This window comes from Triticum urartu, chromosome 7A, assembly GCF_056163025.1.
Source record: "Triticum urartu cultivar PI428250 chromosome 7A, HENAU_Tu73, whole genome shotgun sequence".
In the NCBI taxonomy this organism is placed as follows: Eukaryota; Viridiplantae; Streptophyta; class Magnoliopsida; order Poales; family Poaceae; genus Triticum; species Triticum urartu.
In genome coordinates this window covers 146299322-146318243 of record NC_141879.1, presented here as the reverse complement: position 1 = coordinate 146318243, position 18922 = coordinate 146299322, and positions in this window count along the sequence as shown.

The following is an 18922-nucleotide window of genomic DNA, read 5'->3' as shown; positions in this document are numbered from 1 at the left end:
CCGATCTTTACTAGTCACTTGTGGCAGCAGCTATTCAAATCACTGAAGATCAAGTTGCACATGAGCACTAGTTACCATCCCCAATCTGATGGCCAGACTGAAAGGGTGAACCAGTGTCTTGAGAATTATTTGAGATGCATGTGTTTTCAGCAACCGAGGAAATGGCGTAGTTGGCTAGCTTTAGCTGAGTGGTGGTACAACACTTCATTCCACACTGATTTGCAAATGACACTATTCCAAGCCCTCTATGGCTTCCCACCCCCAATGGTGGTAGAATCAGCTCTGCCAGATTCTATTTGTGAAGATAGTGATAACTTGCTTCAGGACAGGGAAGTGGCATTGGAGGTAATTAAACATAATCTCCTGAAAGCTCAAGAGAGGATGAAGTATTATGCTGATAAGAAGAGAAAGAAAAGGGAATTCTCTGTGGGAGACATGGTTTATCTCAAGCTATAGTCGTACAGGCATACTTCACTGAGTTTACACAGGCATATGAAGCTTCACTCCAAATTTTATGGCCCCTTTAGAGTGTTGGAGAGAATTGGTCATCATGCATACAAGCTACTGTTACCAGAGGGCTGTATGCTGCACAACACCTTCCATGTCAGCCAATTGAAGAAGCATATTGGCCCTACTGTTGTGCCCTCTCGTCACCTCCCACTTGTGGGTCCTGATGGTGTTATTAAGGTGGAACCGGAAGCAATACTGGAAAGGACACTCATTCCTCGTCCTCAAGGAAAGATCAACATTCCCGTGGTCAGATGGTTGGTGAAATGGGTGAATCTGCCCGTGGAAGAGGCAACATGGGAGGATTCGGCTTTTATTCAGAAAGTTTTTCCTTCTTTTCGTGCTTGAGGGCAAGCACGAGCTCAACCGGGGGGTATTGTCAGGCCCAGCCTTGATCATCCCCTGTTTCTAGCGTGCCAGAAGTGTTTTGGTCCGTCGATCGTCAATCTAACGGCTCACCTGCCTCCGTACCGGTTCGCCAGCTGTAGCGATCTCCAAGCGTTCATTATCGATCAAGCGGTCAAGAGGGTGTCCTGTAGCTTTTTCGACAAGCCATGTGCTCCGCTAGCTTTCTGTTCTTCTTTTCAGTCGTGTAATGGCTATAAAGCCACCCATTCCCCTCTTTCTAAGGCATGTAATAGAATTATTGGGTGTAAACCCTAGCTGCCAGTGGCGTGCTACTACTTTCCCCTTCGTTCTGCAATGAAAACCCTAGCTAAATTCGCCTTGATCCTGTCTGAATTTCACTAGTTCGTGCCTAAATTCAATATAGTGGGACTCTGTTCCTGACAGATTGCGTCCCAGACAGCCGTTTCTCGATGCGCCAGGATTGCGACTACTTCCTCTACCGTGCCGACCCCAACTCGCGAGTGCTCACGCTCCTCGCCGACATGCGCACCAAACGTTTCGAAGACAATGAGATTGGTATTCTTCCCCGTGGTCTCCACCACTACACCATCGCCGCACTGCTTCCTGGTCCTCTCAGCTTCAAAGAGTTCGTGCTCCATTTGTTCCACTCCGAGACATCGAGCTGGAGCTCCATGGTGCTGCCCATGGCGGAGCCACAGGTGGAGTTCGATTGCGTCATCCCCACCAACACGGATCTTTATTACCACTATACTTCCAATGTCATCACGATCGGCGGTGAGCACGGCACCATGGGCTGGGTCGATCTCTGGCGAGGCATCCTGTTGTGTGATGTGCTGCGTGAGAAGCCAACTCTCAGGGGAATACCGTTGCCGTTGCCGATGGATCATATCACCGCCGACGAACATTTAGGCCGTGCAATGAATTACCGAGGCATTGCCTTCGTCAATGGCTGTCTCAAGCTTATCCAACTGGACATCGACGCTAGTTACGACATAGACATCATTGACCCGGAAACGGAGCATCCAACTATGCTGGTGGATGACTGGGCGATCTCCTCATGGAGCAATAGCACGCTGGAGAATTCTTACGAAGCATGGAGCGACGAGCCTGAATGCACAGTCGAAGCGGCTGAGGTCACAATCAAAACCGATATGATTTCGCACCCGACCGGGATGCTACTGCTGCCATCAGAGGAGGGTGTTGAGAACCCAGAACAAGAGGCAGCCTACTTCCAGCGCCTTGTGATCTCTGACCCCTCTCCGAGCTTGGATGATGATGGTATTGTTTACCTAATTGCCAGGGAGAAATTGTATCACCCGAAGTCATGGATCCTTGCTCTTGACATGAATACCAAGACGCTGCAAAGTGTTGTTTGGTTTGGCACCGTAGAAGACCCAAGTGAATCTGTCATGTATTGCACTAGCAGGTCTGCCTCTAATACTTGAGGTAATTCACACTGCAACGTCTTAATCCCTCTCCCTCTCTATCTCTCGGCAATAATCTTTGTGTGTTTTTCTCCTGTGTCTCATATACATGAAGCAATTTATCTATTTTGTTGGATGCAGTTATCTGGCGGAACTGGAGACCATATGGGCTATCTACAGCAGGAATGAATTCAGCATGAAGATGTTTTTTTCTCAAGGTTAAATTAAGAAAGCATGCCCGGTGCTGTACGCAGTTTATCTCTGGGTCTTGCTTGACATATCCATTTAGTGCCATTTTACTATGTTAGATAGAAGACATGATCTCCCGTGTTTGTGATTTGTGGTCAACTTGCTTAATATGTTTAAGGCCCTGTTTGATAGCAAAGCATTTTCTAAGTATTGTGAGAATACTATAGTTTTTGAGATTATTATAGTTTTATTTACAACTAGCTGTTTGATTGCCACTAAAAACTGTGATTTTAATACCGCGGTATATATTCAGAAAACCTTTGGTTTTTCTCTGCATAAAAAAAGACCTATGGACCTCTCTTTTTTAAAACAGAGCATCCGTAAAAAACGAGGGGACACATTGCTATCCTTTCCCCACTATTCGCAACAATTCCGCTCGCTTCCATGCCGCTGTTGCCACCGCCTTGTCATTTCTGGAGTTGTCTCCCTCGGCGGCAAAACTGTACGAGGCCTCGCATGACTCGCTGCTGCTACCTAGAGGCCATGCATGGCATGTTTCCACATGGGGTTGCAATGGATCGCATCTACCTGGATGCGTGGATCTCTGCGTTCTTATGCATGATACGGCCGTCCACGTAGAGCAGCGCTGTTCTTAGGCCGGTCTGTTGCTTGTTGCTGGATGCAATGGCTAGCCAGCTAACAAGCTAACAGCTAGAAAACAGGCTTGTTTGCGGTGCTAACAGCTGCTCCCTCTGTTCCGAATTACTTGTAGCAGGTATGAATGTATCTAGATGTATTTTAGTTCTAGATACATTCATTTTTACGACGAGTAATTTGGAACGGAGGGAGTAGTCAATTAATTTTACGTCACTGTACCAAACAGGTCCTAAGCAACATATATCTCTCCTTGCATCTTAATGTGTTGGACATGATGGCATGTGTCTTCAGTCAACTTGTCTATTATGTTTCAACTGACTTGTATGGTAGTATACGTTTGAAGAATCCATGTGGTTCGTTGATCTCCTATGCGACCTGTGTCTGATCGATGGTGATAATGTTGAAGGGCATAAGATTTTGTGTGTGCCTTTTGTTTTCTAGATTGTCTTTCTACTTGAACCAACTTAAATTACTACTGGAGTGGTATTTACTTAATATGTGTCTTTTGTCCTTTCACATTGTACACTAGATCATGGTGGCACGCCATTGTTGTGCCTGCCTATTTTTTACAATAAAAACAATGGGAATTTATATAAATATAGAAACATGAAAGTTGAATTTGCATAAAACAATACATAGTTGTTAGCAATAGAAGAGGGAGTGAGGCTTTTGGGCTCTCAGACTCCTTCAAAAATTCAAAATCCAACCTTTTACGTTTAAAAAAACTGAAAATAAATACAGAAGTACTTATAGATAGTATAATAGATGTGTATAAATTTCATTATAAAATGCATTTTGATGTGAGTTGTAAAAAACCATGTACTTTTATAGTGAATAGTATATGTGCTAGAAATACATGATTCTGTGTAGATTGCGTGAAAATGCATTTGATGGTGAAACTTTGTAGACAAGTGCTATACATCCATTGGTGTATGTGTATTATTTTTAGAATTTTATGGAACCTAAAATTGTGATTTTTGAAATTTTCAATTTCACAGAAGAGGTAAAGTCAACTATTTTCTGCTTATATCAAATTACAAGAGGCCGTTGTACACTGTGATCTTATAAATTAAAGGAAACTACCAATTACATATTATGGTCTTGGTAATGAAAAGAATTCCTAAGCTTAGTGTTGCAGGATCTCCATCCGCCCCGAGATTTGCATGAAGTGTATGACAAATACTCCCTCCGTTTCTAAATATAAGTCTTTTTAGAGATTTCAATATGAAGGATGTATATACACATAGTTTAGAGTGTAGATCCACTCATTTTGCTCCATATGTAGTCTATATTGGAATCTCTAAAAAGACTTATATTTAGGAACGGAGGGAGTAGTATGCATGAATGATCCCGAACAAATGTTGTTGCTTTTTGCGAAAAGAACTTAGATCTATTATAAAGATTCACCAGAAGTACAAAGTACCTCAAACATAAGAAAAATTGCAACAATGTCTATGGACCACCGAACGACCAAAATCGTTGATTGAATGTGTTGTTGGTGTCATTCTCATACCGGAGCCGGCATGGCCTTATTGATGACAGCCGGGAAGTCTTTATGCACCTGCCCTGGGGACCAAAACCTCGGAGTCGCAGTCATCGCCATTGAACCCTTGTGTTACGGCATATCTCTCTCAAGGTAGTTTTGGTGATTGATGACAACATGTTTGCGGACTAATCTTGTGCGTTGAATTATTCACAGATTCTCCCCTGGCACGAGACGCTTTCTTCCCCTCGGAGTGTATTTCAAGACGGTGTAGCTCTTTCGTTTCTTTCTCGGTGGACTAGTTGCGTAGAGGGCACCGTACTATCAAGAGGGGGTCCGCTGGGGTTTTGCATGGGTGGAATCATCACGTACACATCAGCTTCTCACCCTCCGTGCTTTTCCTGTCCATTGAAGAGATCTCTCCTCTCCTTCTTGTTCTGTCTGGGTCTATGCGGCAGTACCGCGTACCCAGCGGTAGTACCGCTGAGAAGCCACAAGCGACAGTACCGCTTCGCAGCGGTAGTACCGCTGTGGCTCCATAGCAGTAGTACCGCTGGGGACCTGGCACATCCGCCGTGTCCTCAGCATTTTTGAGAGATCCCTTCTCTCTCGCGCGCGCCCCAGCGGTAGTACCGCACTGCCTGCGGTACTACGGCCGAAGGGTCACAAGCGGCAGTACTGCTCCACAGCGGTACTACCGCCCTTGACCCCACTGCCGTAGTACCGCTGGGTAGTCTGGCTCCTACCACCTTGATTCGAGAGGTCTTTTTCTCGTGTCGGGTTTTGCGGCACTAGTCACGGTTGTAGTGGCGGTAGTACCGTTCCAGGAGCGGTAGTACCGCCCTACCACCGCGGTAGTACCGCATTTGGGTCCGTTCCCTACTAAGTCTCCTCAGCGCGGCAGTACCGCTAGTTGGCACGACAGTACCGTCGCCTGGCGGTAGTACCGCCCCCTCTCAGCGGTAGTACCGCCCTGTGCGGGGCTGGTTGGTGGGCGGCAACGGGATTGTTACCCCCACTATAAAAGGGAGTCCCCTTCTTCCTTCTCACTTACCTCTTCCTCCCCCAAGCTCCATTTATTGCTCAAGCTCCATTAAATACTCCAAGCTTCATTTCCGCCCGATCTATCTCTCTAGCCAATCAAATTTGTTGATTTGCTCGGGAGTGGTCGAGAAGGCCCCGATCTACACTTCCACCAAGGGATTTTCGATTCCCCCACTCATCCCTAGCGGATCTTGTTACTCTTGGGTGTTTGAGCACCCTAGACGGTTGAGGTCACCTCGGAGCCATATTCCATTGTGGTGAAGCTTCGTGGTCTTGTTGGGAGCCTCCGATTAAGTTGTGGAGATTGCCCCAACCTTGTTTGTAAAGGTTCGGTCGCCGCCTTCAAGGGCACCAATAGTGGAATCATGACATCTCGCATTGTGTGAGGGCGTGAGGAGAATACGGTGGCCCTAGTGGCTTCTTGGGGAGCATTGTGCCTCCACACCACTCCAACGGAGACGTACTTCCCCTCAAAAGGAAGGAACTTCGGTAACACATCCTCGTCTCCATCGGATCCTCTCTTGGTTATCTCTTACCTTTACTTGTGCAAGCTCTTTATTGTTTCTACCCTTGCTTGCTTGTATGCTTGTTGTTATTTCATCATATAGGTTGCTCACCTAGTTGCACATCTAGACAACCTACTTTGATGCAAAGTTTAATTTGGTAAAGAAAAGCTAAAAATTGGTAGTTGCCTATTCACCCCCCTCTAGTCAACCATATCGATCCTTTCAATTGGTATCAGAGCCTCGTCTCTTTATTAAGGACTTTACCGTCCAAAGAGTATGGTTGATACCGTAGACGGTGTGGAGGAACACTCCGGTGTGAATCCGATCTCATCTACGGGAGATGGGGGAACTTCGGTCTCTCGTGAGGAGTTCAATGTGGCCTTGGAGACATTGAAAACCTCCATGACGACCGAAGTTGAAAGCATGTTTACTAAATTTCTTGAGGGGCTTAAACTTTCCACCGCACCGTTGAAAGTGGGTGATCCCGCCAACAAGGTGTCGGATGCTATCCCCGACAAGGGGGAAGCTAGTAGTGAAAAGGCTCCTTCTTCTAGTGGCAAGAATGGCACCGGCATCTTTGCCCATGTGGAATCACCACTTGTTTATGGTGGACCGGTTCCTTCCACTCATTTGAATCATGCCGGTCCTCCCCCTAAGATTATGAAAAATGAGGATTTTGATTCTTGGGTTTACCGCTTTAAACGTCATTTAAATCATGTGAACACTAACCTTTAGAGAATCATTGAAGAAGGTTTCTATCCACATGATCCAAGAAACTTCACTCCTCGAGAAGCCGCGGACAATCAATTCAATGAGAATGCTCTCTTCATCATTCAAGATGCAATTCCACCCGAAGACCTACCTCATCTTCGTCCCTTTGCCTTGGCCAAAGATGCATGGCATTGTGTCGTGTCTCTCTACCGGGGAAGCGCAAGCATTCAACGGTCCAACTATGAAGTGGTACAAGATGAGGCCGATGAGTTTGCAATGAAAGAAGATGAAGAACCTTGTGAGCTTTATCGGAGAGTAACCAAACTCACGGTCTCACTACGAGATCACGGGAGCAAGGACACGGATGACAATTGGATCAAGCGCAAATTCCTCAAGGCAATGATGCCCTACCACAAGGCCATGTCCTCCGTCATTCGTCAAAGACCGGACTTCCACACTTTGACCTCAAGCGAAGTGTTGGATGAGTTTGTGGCCATGAACATTTTGGACAAGACCGCCGACAATGCGGTGCTCCGTTCTCAACGGGCAAAGAAGCCTAACCTTGCATTGAAGGCCAAGCTCACCGTGGAAGAAGAAGAAGAGGAGAGAACCCCGAAGATACGAAGTATGCATATCATGAACACATGGCACTTGCTTCAAGGCAATTTTGGAGCAAGAAAAACTCGAGGCCCAACTTTAGCAAAACCAACTCGAGTGGCACAAGGGGCAAGCAACGTGTAAGAACTTGCTACAATTGCGGCAACGTGAGTCATTTCATTGCGGAATGCCCGTATGAGAAGAGGGAAGACAATGGTGGCAAACTCATCCGAAAGGACAAGGCCAAGTCGTTCCCCAACAAGAACAACTTCACCAAGAAGACTCCTCCCAAGGCTTTGGTTGTGCAAGAAGAGTACAATGAGGATGATGACGATGATGAAGATGATGAGTCGGTTGCCATGGCCTCCGTTGCCATTGCAACAACGTCACGGGTGTCTCTCTTCGACTCACCCAACGAGAGCATCACCGCCAAGTGCCTCATGGCTAAAGCCACCAACAAGGTAACCTCCAACATCAAAACTACCATCATTAATCATCCTTCCCCAACGTATAGCATTAATGAACTTGAGGGAGCTAATGTGGAGGCTAACGAGTTTGAGGCTTTTATGGGCAAACTCAAGGGAAAATCCAAGAAGCACTTTGTTGCTCTCTTGGAACAACTTGGTGAGGCCAATGACATGATCGAGGCTCACAAAGACACCATCTCTAAGATGGAAGGGCATAGTCGTGACTATGCTGATGAGATTTCAGATCTTTTCAATACTCTTGAGGAAGAGCGTGGTCTTCGTTTGGCTCTTGAGGAGTCACACAACGTTGATCATGCTAAGTTAAATAAAGATTATGATCATGCCCTCATTGTTTCTCGTGTGCTAAATTCCGAGAAGGCCAAACTCGGGGTTGATCTTGCTAGACTCAAAGAGGAGTTTGATATACTTGACAAGGCCCACAAGGCCTTGAAGGGTATTCACGCTAGTCTCAAGGAGTCTCATGATCAACTCCAAGTGAAGCTAACTTAGGAGAAAGCAACTTTTCCTCATATGGTTTTAATTGATAATGCAAATGCTACTAACCCGTGTTGTGAGCATATACATCTTGTTGAGGAAAATGCTAAGTTGAAGGAGCAACTTGAGAGAGGTCTTGCGACTTGCATACAAGGCAAGAAGAACCTCAACGATCTCTTGATCAACCAAAAGGGAGGTGTGGCCAAGGAAGGGGTTGGGTACGTGCCCGACTCCAAGAACAAGAAGAAGAATGACAAGACCAAACGACCTCCTCCCCTCATGCAAACCTTTGTGAGGGAGGGAGAGAGTGCCCCCGAGGAGAAGAAGAAGAACAATGTCAAGAAGGGCAATGTCACCCCTCCCAACAAAGCCGGCGATTTTAATCCTTCTTATGTGTTATGCCGTGCAAGTGATGGGCATGTTTATGCCAAATTTGTTGGTTCTCTTCATGAGTATATTGAATGGTCTATTTGGGTTCCTAAGACCCTTGTTACTAACATCAAACAACCCATCACAAAATGGGTACCTAAAACCAAGCATTGATCTCTTGTAGGTGTTTGCTTCCGGTGGTGGATCATGGTTGCTCGATAGCGGAGCTACAAATCATATGACCGGAAGCAAGGACTTGGTGGTGGACGTGCACAAAGTTCCATCTATGCCCACCAATGTCGAGTGGGGTGACGCCTCATCCTCTAAGGTATTGGGACTTGGCAAGGTGGTCATCTCTCATGATCTCACGATCGAGAAGGTCATGCTTGTTGAGTCCCTTGCATACAATTTACTTTCCGTTCGTCAACTTGCAATCATGGGCTTTGCCACTTTCTTTGATATCGATACCGTGGCCCTCTTGTGGAGCAAGACTCTTAAAGTAGCCTTTGTTGGGCATGTCGAGAATGGTCTATATGTGATTAACTTTTCGGAGCGACCCACTAAGACCGCGACATGCCTAATGGCTAAAGTTGATGTGGGATGGCTTTGGCATCGCCGTTTAGCCCATGTCAATATGAGATCTTTGCAAAGTATTCTCAAGGGGGACCATGTCCGTGGACTAACGGATGTTAGTTTTGTTAAAGATCGTGCTTGCAGTGCCTGTATCGAAGGAAAGCTACATGAGAAGGCTCACCCTCCCACGACTATCATTTATTCAAAGAGGCCCTTGGAGCTCCTTCACATGGATCTTTTTGGGCCCCCATCCTTCGATAGTATTGGAGGTAGGAAGTATTGCTTGGTGATTGTGGATGACTACTCAAGGTACACATGGGTGTATTTCTTCAAGAGGAAGAGCGAGACCCAACAAACCGTCATTGACTTTGCAAATGAAGCACAACGTCAACACAATGCAAAGATCTTGACAATAAGAAGTGACAATGGCACCGAGTTCAAGAACTACACCTTGGATGAATTTCTTAGTGATGAGGGAATCAAGCATCAATATTCCGCACCATACACCCCTCAACAAAACGGTGTTGCGGAGAGGAAGAACCGGACGTTGATGGATGCGGCAAGGACCATGATAGCGGAGTTCAAGTCTCCATACAACTTTTGGGCCGAAGCCATCAACACCGCGTGTCATGCATCCAATCGGCTCTACCTCCGCAAGGGCTTGAACAAGACCCCATATGAGATACTCACCGGTAACAAGCCCAACCTCAAGTACTTCCGGGTATTCGGGTTTAAGTGTTTCATTCTCAAGAAAGGTGTTCGGTTGTCTAAATTTGAGGCTAGAGCTTATGAGGGCATATTCGTTGGTTATGCTACAAACTCTCATGCTTATCATGTCCTCAATAAATCCACGGGACTTATTGAGGAGACGTGTAACGTGGAGTTTGATGAGAATAACGGCTCCCAAGTGGAGCAAAGTGGCACTTGTGATGTAGGTGATGAAATTCCTCCTCAAGCCATAAGAAGAATGGGTGTTGGCTTCATCCTACCCATTGAGGAACCCCTTGTGGCCGAAGGAGAAGGACAATGCTCCACTCAAGTGGAGCCATCACCAACCCAAGGCCCACACGCTTCCGAAGAACAAAGTGAAGGCCCTCAACCTCATGAACATGACCAAGGGCAAGATCATACTCAAGACAGTGTTGACACACCAAGTGATGCCCAAGGTCAAGTTCTCTCCCCCGAGCAAGTTCAAGATCAAGAACAAGCTCATGATGGCGCTCAAGATGATCAAGTAACCGCTCCTCAACTCACCACCGAGGAGGAATTAGAGCGTCGTGCCGCCAAGGTTGCTTCGAAGCTCTCTACCAAGGATCATCTCATGACGAATGTGCTTGGAAGCTTAAGAAAGGGGGTAAGCACTCGTAGACAATTAGAAAATTATTGTGAGCATCACGCGTTTGTCTCTTGTGTGGAACCCCACAAGGTCTATGAGGTTCTAGAAGATCCGGATTGGCTCAATGCCATGCACGAAGAACTCAACAACTTCGAGCGCAACAAAGTGTGGAGATTGGTGCCAAGGCCAACGGGGAAACGTAATGTCATTGGAACCAAGTGGATATTCAAGAACAAGCAAGATGCCCATGGGATTATAATTCGCAACAAGGCTCGTTTGGTAGCACAAGGCTACTCCCAAGTCGAGGGTATCGACTACGGTGAAACCTTTGCTCCCGTTGCTCGTCTTGAATCCATTCGCATGTTGATTGCATATGCTTCTCATCATAACTTTAAGTTACAACAAATGGATGTGAAGAGTGCTTTTCTTAATGGTCCCATTAATGAATTGGTTTACGTCAAGCAACCCCCCGGGTTCGAGGATCCCTACTTTCCCGATCATGTGTATCAACTCGATAAGGCACTCTATGGCCTTAAACAAGCCCCACGTGCGTGGTATGACCACCTTACCGAGTTGTTACAAGACCGTGGTTTTGAAGTTGGGCTAATCGACCCCACTCTTTTTACTAAGAAGGTCAAAGGGTAGTTGTTTGTGTGCCAATTATATGTTGATGATATTATCTTTGGTTCTCTTAACAAAGCTTTCAATGAGGAATTTCCCGCTCTCATGACCTCAAAGTTCGAGATGTCTTCCATGGGAGAGTTGAAGTACTTTCTAGGGTTCGAAGTGAAGCAAAGAAGAGAAGGAACCTTCATCAATCAATCCAAATACACCCAAGACATGCTCAAGAGATTCAAGCTAAGTGACGTCAAGCCGGCCTCCACTCCAATGCCCACCAAGTGCCAACTTGACTTAGATCCCAATGGTAAAGTGGTGGATCAAAAGGTATATCGTTTCATGATTGGTTCCTTGCTTTACCTTTGTGCATCTAGACCGGACATCATGTTGAGTGTGGGAATTTGTGCTCGGTTTCAAGCCGCACCTAAGGAAAGTCACTATGTGACGGTCAAACGAATCTTTCGATATTTGGCTCATACCCCAAACTTTGGCTTATGGTACCCAAGAGGATCAAACTTCAAGCTTGTAGGGTACTCGGATTCCGATTGGGCGGGAGACAAAGTGGATAGGAAGTCCACTTCCGGAGGGTGACAATTCCTTGGTTGCTCTTTGGTAAGTTGGTCTTTCAAAAAGCAAAGTTGTGTGTCTCTCTCGTCCACTGAGGCGGAGTATGTTGCCGCTGGTAGTTGTTGTGCACAACTTCTATGGATGAGGCAAACTTTAAAGGATTACGGTGTCACTTGTGACAAAGTGCCTCTTTGGTGTGACAATGAAAGTGCCATCAAGATTTCTCTCAACCCAGTGCAACACTTCAAGACGAAGCATATTGAGATTCGGTATCACTTCATCCGGGATCACATTAGGCGAGGAGAGATCGAGCTCAACTATGTCAACACTCATGACAACCTTGCAGATATCTTCACGAAGCCCTTGGATGAAGCAATATTTCGCGAGTTAAGGCATGAGCTAAATATCATTGATTCGAGCAATGTTGCTTGAACCCGCGCACACCCTATCACGCTCAACTTGTTGTCTAGTTTAGGTGTAGGCATGGACATAGGGGGAGTGTTGTTCTCTCAATGAACTCTCCCTCCCCCATTATGCATAAATTGATCAAGTCTTTCACTTTAGCCATGGTTGATGGCACTTGTGCTTAAAAGATGAGTTTTGGTCATGGGCCCAAGGTTAAAATCTTCGCGGTGCCATACCTTTTGACTCAAACATAGGTGGCCTCGGCCACCGCCCTCTTGTGAAGAGGTGTGTCTTGGTCGTTTGCTGGTGTGTTTGCCGTTTTTTTGTCGTTTCGTCGAGCTAAAGCCGTGTCTGTTTAGTTGCCGTGGCGTGCTGGGCGGTACTACCACTGGTGGTGCGCGGTACTACCCCTTATAAGCGGTACTACCGCCCCCCCAGTGCGGTACTACCGCTGAGGGACGGGACCAGGGGGTTAAGTCGGGGCAGGGGGAGGTTTCTTCTCCCCCATACCCATTCACTTCGCCCCTCTTGTCTCTTCCTCTCTCCAGCCTCCTCTCTCCGCGGGAGGGCTCCGGCGGATCTCCGTCTCCGGGGCGTCCCTCTCCATTTCCCTTGGTGGAGTCGATCCCCACCTCGTCCTCTTGCCATGGACGCCGGTATTGCCCCCGTTCTTTCTTTCATTTTGTTTCCTTTTTAGTTCTTGTTTCTTAGGGGCAATGGTGGTTGCATATCTAGGCTAAATCTAGGCTTGAGTTGGTTGGAGAAAGCAACTAGACTATCTCGATTAGAGTTTGGTAGGATTATTTTTGAATTTGGTAGGCCGGTAGTGCCGGATCTGCCCACGGTAGTAGGAACCCGCTGTTTCACTGCCTCGTGCTAAGAAACTGTTGTTTCTCTGCCTCAAGCGGTACTACCGCTCTCTTGGAGCGGTACTACCGCTCTCTCTGGGTCGGTACTACCGCTTTGGGCGGTACTACCGCGGGCAGGTCACGGTACTACCACTGCCTGCCAATTTCCATCAATTTCCATCATTTTCCTGCCTTACCACTGCTCGTTCTTTCTGGTTGTTTCGCGTTGTTCTTGTGTTTGGCTCCAGGTGATGACCGTTCCGAGCAGCAAGGTCGCCGTATCAACCCCGGGCGTGCCACATCAAAACGCTACCGCACCTCAGAGCCTGCCGGTGGTTCCTCGAGCACCCAACCGCCTCCAGCAAGTGCTTCTGCCAGTGTTCCTCCACCTCCTCAGCAATCGAAGCGAGCCGCCAACAAGCCAAAAGGGAAGACTGTGACTGAGATGACCAACAAGGAGTTTTGGGAGAAGCGTCGCCGCAACCCCTATGCGGTGGACCAAGAACCCACTTTGGTCAACCGCCCGTTCTGGAACCGTTTTCAGTTTGCCATCTACTTTGATGTGATCAAGGCCAAGAAAAATCTTTTTGTTGATGTTCGCTCCATTAACACTGATGCTATGGAGAAGGATCCGGAGTACTTTGGCGAAGCTCTTCAGATGTGCACTCAGCTAAACATTCTCAGGATCATGCAATTCAATAAGGATTTCGATGCGGATTTGGTGGCTCAATTCTATGCCACAGTCCACCTTGGGACGGATGTCGACAGGACTCTGACATGGATGACCAATGGCAAGCTACTTTCTGTCAAGTGGAAGGCTTTCATGGAGTTACTTGATGTGGTGGATACCGGGCTTGAGACTCCTGTCGGTTTCCGTCCTCACTGCAATGCTACATCCACCCACAAGCAAGCCCTTTGGCCCTACTGCACTGTGAAGATTCACCCAGTAACTGAGAAGAAGACCTATGAGCTGTCTCCGTATCTGGACATTCTTCATCGCATATTCCGTGAGACTCTCTTCCCTCGGATCGGGAATCTGGATATGGTCCACTCTTACCTCGTGGACATGCTCCTTTTCTGTCAGCATGAGAAGGAAGCAATCACTGGAGAGAGCCTGGATATCTCTCATGTCATGTGGTCTGAACTTCTATCTGCCGTGTCTGAGCGCAAGTGTCCTATCTATGGTCCATTCATCATGAGGCTCATTGAGAGGGCTTGGGCACAGACTTATCCCAGAGTGCTGCTAGAGACTGGAGACTTGGTGTCTCACGAGATCAAGCATCTGAGGAAGAAGGACAACTGGACAACGCCTCACACAGGGGGTCCATCTGCTACTGCTGCCACAGGGGGTCCGTCTGCTGATGCTGCTACTGCTGCTGCTGCCATGAGGACTGAGGGTGAGGCTGCTGCTGATGATCATGAGGAGAACTTTGGCCCCTCTAGTGCAGAACCGTCGTGGGCACAGAAGCTTAAGCGCAAGATGAAGAAGCTTTTCTGCATGGAGTCTCATGGTCAGTACATGATTCATGTGGCGGAGAAGCATGCCAGGACGCGCCACAAGGAGCTCATGCGTCAGATGGGAGCAACTATTGTCAGTGGGTCTGAGGGTCAGATCACTGAAGAGGAGGACTGGATTCATCAGAATTGCCACTGGACCGACTTCGATGCCGAGCAGTTTTCGACCCACGATGAAGATGCAGAGATGTGATGTTCGAGCTCTTCCTCCTCCCATCACCTGGAGTCGTAGTGTCACTCTATGCCCTTTTTGGTGTCTCGCTGCCAAAGGGGGAGAGAGTGTAGGGATTTGCTTCTTGTGTCGTGCTTTGAGTCGTCTTGTGTTTTCTTGTGTGTTCCTTCTTTGGTTTGGTTTGGTGTGAGACCTAAGTCCTAGTCATATGGTGTAAGACATATGCTCCCTATCGCTACCTTATTACTTATGTCATTTCAGAGTACTGTAGTTTATTGTGAGATGCATGCTTGTCCTGTTTACTCTCTTCTCTCATATATTTTGTGCTTAGTATTGTTGGACTATAAAATATAGGGGGAGTGTTGATCCGAATGTGTGTGTCGTGCCTTCTCTAGGTGCACACATTCTGGGGGAGCCCGTCTATATTTTGTAGTTCTTAGTTTTCTTCGTTTCATCTCTTTTCCTTACGCAAATCCCTAGTTGTCATCAACCCATCAAAAAGGGGGAGATTGTTATGGCATATCTCTCTCAAGGTAGTTTTGGTGATTGATGACAACATGTTTGCGGACTAATCTTGTGCGTTGAATTATTCACAGATTCTCCCCTGGCACGAGACGCTTTCTTCCCCTCGGAGTGTATTTCAAGACGGTGTAGCTCTTCGTTTCTTTCTCGGTGGACTAGTTGCGTAGAGGGCACCGTACTATCAAGAGGGGGTCCGCTGGAGTTTTGCATGGGTGGAATCATCACGTACACATCAGCTTCTCACCCTCCGTGCTTTTCCTGTCCATTGAAGAGATCTCTCCTCTCCTTCTTGTTCTGTCTGGTTCTATGCGGCAGTACCGCATACCCAGCGGTAGTACCGCTGAGAAGCCACAAGCGGCAGTACCGCTTCGCAGCGGTAGTACCGCTATGGCTCCACAGCAGTAGTACCGCTGGGGACCTGGCACATCCGCCGTGTCCTCAGCATTTTTGAGAGATCCCTTCTCTCTCGCGTGCGCCCCAGCGGTAGTACCGCACTGCCTGCGGTACTATGGCTGAAGGGTCACAAGCGGCAGTACCGCTCCACAGCGGTACTATCGCCCTTGACCCCACTGCCGTAGTACCGCTGGGTAGTCTGGCCCTACCGCCTCGATTTGAGAGGTCTTTTTCTCGTGTCGGGTTTTGCGGCACTAGTCACGGTTGTAGTGGCGGTAGTACCGTTCCAGGAGCGGTAGTACCGCCCTACCGCGGTAGTACCGCATTTGGGTCCGTTCCCTACTAAGTCTCCTCAGCGCGGCAGTACCGCTGGTTGGCATGGCAGTACCGTTGCCTGGCGGTAGTACCGCCCCCTCTCAGCGGTAGTACCGCCCTATGCGGGGCTGGTTGGTGGGGGGCAACGGGATTGTTGCCCCCACTATAAAAGGGATTCCCCTTCTTCCTTCTCACTTACCTCTTCCTCCCCCAAGCTCCATTTATTGCTCAAGCTCCATTAAATACTCCAAGCTTCATTTCCGCCCGATCTATCTCTCTAGCCAATCAAATTTGTTGATTTGCTCGGGAGTGGTTGAGAAGGCCCCGATCTACACTTCCACCAAGGGATTTTCGATTCCCCCACTCATCCCTAGCGGATCTTGTTACTCTTGGGTGTTTGAGCACCCTAGACGGTTGAGGTCACCTCGGAGCCATATTCCATTGTGGTGAAGCTTCGTGGTCTTGTTGGGAGCCTCCGATTAAGTTGTGGAGATTGCCCCAACCTTGTTTGTAAAGGTTCGGTCGCCGCCTTCAAGGGCACCAATAGTGGAATCACGACATCTCGCATTGTGTGAGGGCGTGAGGAGAATACGGTGGCCCTAGTGGCTTCTTGGGGAGCATTGTGCCTCCACACCGCTCCAACGGAGACGTACTTGTAACACCCTCGATGCGACTATATCTCCCACGTGTCGAGGCACGACTTAGAGGCATAATCGCATTGAAGGCATATGTCGCAAGTTAGGCAATCTTCACAAACATCCCATGTAATATAATAATAAAAGGGGAGAACATAGTTGGCTTACACTCGCCACGTCAATCAAGTGCATAAATAACATTACATCATCCAAACACTCATGGCCCGACTACGGCGCCAAAATAAAAGATAACCCAACAAGCGACAACGGTCCCAATCACCCCCAACTGGGCACCACTACTGATCATCGGGAAAGGAAACATAGTAACGTTGAGAGTCTTCGTCGAACTCCCACTTGAGCTCATACGCGTCTCCTGGAGCGGAATCATCAGGCCCTGCATCTGGTGTAATAGTAATCTGTGAGCCACAGGGACTCAGCAATCTCGCACCCTCGCGATCAAGACTATTTAAGCTTATAGGTAAGGCAAGGAAAATATATGTGGAGCTGCAGCAAGCGACTAGCAAGTATGGTGGCTAACTTATTCGCAAAAGAGAGCGAGAAGAGGAGGCAAAGCGCGAGCGAGAAACTAGAGAGCAACCTGCGCAAACATTACTCCAACACCGTGTCCACTTCCCGGACTCCGGCGAGAAGAGGCCATCACGGTAACACACTCAGTTGATTCATTTTAAATAAGTTAAGTTCAAGTTATCTACAACCAGACATTAACAAATTCCCATCTGCCCATAACCGCGGGCACGGCTTTCGAAAGTTCAAATCCCTGCAGGGGAGTCCCAACTTAGCCCATGACAAGCTCTCACGGTCAATGAAGGAATAGACCTCCTCCCAAGACGTTCCGATCAGACTCGGTATCTCGGTTACTCAAGACACTTCGACAGGTTAAAACAAGACCAGCAACACCGCCCGAATGTGCCGACAAATCCCGATAGGAGCTGCACATATCTCTTTCTCAGGGCACACTCAGATTGTCTTAGGTACGGGTAGGCTAGCCCAGAGTTGCCCTTGGTGGCCACCGGCAGCTGACAGGTGGACCAACACTCAGAGGAGCACTGGCCCGGGGGGGGGGGGGGTTAAAATAATGATGACCCTTGAGTCTGCAGAACCCAAGGGAAAGAAAAGGCTAGGTGGCAAATGGTAAAACCAAGGTTGGGCATTGCTGGAAAAGCTTTAATCAAGGCGAACTATCAAGGGGTTCCCATTATCACCCAACCGCGTAAGGAACGCAAAAATCCGGAAACATAACACCGATATAACGGAAACTAGGGCGGCAAGAGTGGAACAAAACACTAGGCGAGAGGCCGAGCCTTCCACCCTTTACCAAGTATATAGATGCATTAAGATAACATAGCAATATAATGATATCCCAACAAGTAAATAAATGTTCCAACAAGGAACGACCTTCAATCTTCACCTGCAACTAGCAACGCTATAAGAGGGGCTGAGCAGAGCGGTAACATAGCCAATCAACGGTTTGCTAGGACATGGTGGGTTAGAGGTTGGACATGGCAATTTGGGAGGCTTGCAAGCAAGTGGTAGGCATCGTAGCATTGGCATAGCAAAAGAGCGAGCAAACTAGCATAGCAAAGATAGTAGTGATTTCGAGGGTATGATCATCTTGCCTGCACAGTTGTCAGAGTTGACTGGATCCTCAAAAGCAAACTCAACAGGCTCCTCGTTAGCAAACTCGTCTCCCGGATCTACCCAAACAAGACAAACAAGCAACAAGGGCACAATCAACCACGTGCAAGGATCAAACAAGATGATGCAACGATGATATGCTATGCGAGATGCGATGCGGGATGCAAAATGCAAGATATGACAGGAAATGCATGAACCTGGACTCAACTTGGAAATCCAAGTGTTCCACTGGAAAGATGAGATGAAATCGCTTGAAAACGATATAAAGAACGCCGGAATCGGAGTTACGGTTTGGAAATGGCAAGCGATTTAAAAATGACACCGGTCTGCGATTTACAGCAAGTAGCCATCTAAATGCAATGAGATGAACATGCTACAGCACCCAAACATGACAACAAAATACATGGCAGGGATGCATACAAGATGCTTAACAAAAGTCTAGCACTGAGCTACGGCCAATTCATCCATTAAAAGGTTCAAACAAGCCTGGCAAAAATGCATATGACAAACAGATCTCAGACTTAGTGAAATCAACACTTGTCTGGAATT